This window comes from Galeopterus variegatus, unplaced genomic scaffold (genome assembly GCF_000696425.1).
Source record: "Galeopterus variegatus unplaced genomic scaffold, G_variegatus-3.0.2 Scaffold392, whole genome shotgun sequence".
In the NCBI taxonomy this organism is placed as follows: Eukaryota; Metazoa; Chordata; class Mammalia; order Dermoptera; family Cynocephalidae; genus Galeopterus; species Galeopterus variegatus.
The window spans coordinates 633,560-635,936 of NW_007726503.1; positions in this window are offsets into that span (position 1 = coordinate 633,560).

The following is a 2,377-nucleotide window of genomic DNA, read 5'->3' on the forward strand; positions in this document are numbered from 1 at the left end:
TGTTTCCTAGCTTAGTAACTAGCCTCAGCATTCATCAAATGACTGAGTCTAAGAATCTAGAAGTCTTCCTACACTCCTTGTATTCTCTCATACCCCTATGCATTCAGCAAGTACCACAACTGCATTGGAACTTATTTCAGTTCTTTTTCATCATTTGTCATGGGACAGTACAATAGCCTCCTAGCCCCTTGTCCTGAGTCATGCCTATTTCAATCTATTCTTTATACTGTTGCCAGAGGGTCTCTCTAAAATGCATATTTTATCATGTTATCCCCCTAATTAGAAAATGTCAGTGGTTTACCACCATGTTCAAGATGAAGTCCAAACTATTTAGCTTGCCTTCCAGAATCCATTTTCAGCTACTTTTCAGAATCACTTACTACTATACTATATATAACATATTCTCTTTGGACCAGTCATACCAACGTTTAGTTTTCTATATTATCTATCAATAAACTGCTTTCCCAACCATCTCATTAGACAAGTTGACTTTCTCAGGTCCTGTAATATGAGTTGAATTAATGCCTCCTTGGTCAGACTATCTGCTCCACCCCAATCAAGACTGATTAGGTACTTGTTTTGTCTTTCCATAGCACCTTATGCAAATAGCTAGCACTATATGGAAAGCAGTACTTGCTTGTTTTTCTCTCTGTAATACGTAAGTAGGTTACGAGGACACAGATTATATCTTGATAATTTTCTTGAACCATAGCATCTAGCATAGGGACTGGCTCATATTTGGCACTCATCAAATGTTAATTGGATAAATGAATCAATAACTACTTCTAAGTTAAACATCCTCATGTTTTCATACATTTTAGACTGTTCACTACTCTGACTTGGTATACTGTTTGTTTTTCCAGTATTCTAATTGAGGTGTATTATGACCACCAAAGATGAACAGCAGACATAATTCTGTGATGAAAAATCAATGAATCTTAAAGTCATATATAGCTGGTTTAATATCTCATTCCATTCAAATGTCACCTATGTGATCAGGAGAAATTTATTCACAGCGCTGGGTCTTAGTTTCCTCCTCTATAAAATATGAATAATTTTATGACTGCAAGATTATTGCTGAGATTAAATGACAGTCTAGGTAAGAATTCTGGCTTGTAGAAAGTTAATATTCAAATCTTTACATTAAATTTATATTCCAGAACTTATCACATCATTGCAATAGGTAACAGTTATACTAAAATTTTTATGATGAAATAATCCTTCAGAATTAGACTTTGAACTCCTAGTCTTTTTATAGATATATAAGTCAATTTATATTTATAAGAAATGGAGTATAACATGTTAGTACATTTAGGTTAAAAATGTCTCAGTAGGAAGTGTATTGCACATTTCAAATCAAGTATTCTGGTTGTGTTCGGAGTTACATTGCTTATCCAAGAGGTGGACCAGAAACCCAACTGTCTTTTTTTCTGACCTCTGTGAACAGCATTTAACATTTTTTGTGAACAGTATGATAAACAACCCCTCAAGCTTATGAAAGCTTTACCACCTCATACTGAATTGGTGGGATCACAGTCAGCTACTCTCTCTGCGAAGCGGCATCTCTCACTTAATCACTTTCATTGTTATTCTACCCCGTGTCTAAATAATCTCAGTAGTCTGTTTAACTGGAAAACTCTGCAATGGAGATAGAACAGAGCTGGAATTTTAGTAGATAAAAATAACTAGCATGAAAATGAAGGGTGCTATATCAGAATTTTGTTCATCAACAATAGAGACTGGTGGTTCCACATGCCCGACTGTGGCTTCTGGTGGCATAGGAAGGGCATAGTGTTGGGTTACTTTTCACCCTTGCTTGAAATGCATGGAGGCAAACAGCAATTATTGGAAATGACATCCTAAGGGAGTGACACTGTAAAAAGCCCAAAATGAAGTCACTGATTCACTGGAGTCAGGCTTAGAAAAGATGAGACTACGGGAAGCAACAGTTGGTTACCCACAGTTAATAGTAGCTAAATTTTTTAGCTGCCTTTGCTTATATTTTACATAGATGCATATTTTAATATCTCAAACTGAAAACTTTTTTGTGTAGCTTTATAAACCTAATTATTATGTTGTTGGGAAAAATAAAACAGGAAGCAAAATTATTCCTCTAAGTTTTTTTTTTATTATTTTATTTATTTATTTATTTTAAAGAAAATAGTTTTTTTTTATTTTGTCAATATACAATGTAGTTAGTTATTGTGTCCCATCACCGAAGCCTCCCTCCCTCCTCCCTCTCCCCCCTCCCACCCAGATGTGTCCCCTCCATTTTCTTGTTGTAAGAACTTCAAAAAAAAAAAGTTGTGGTTGTTATATCTTCCTCTCCCCCGCCCCCCCGGGTTTTTTGTTGTTGTTGTTGTTGTTGTTGTTGTTG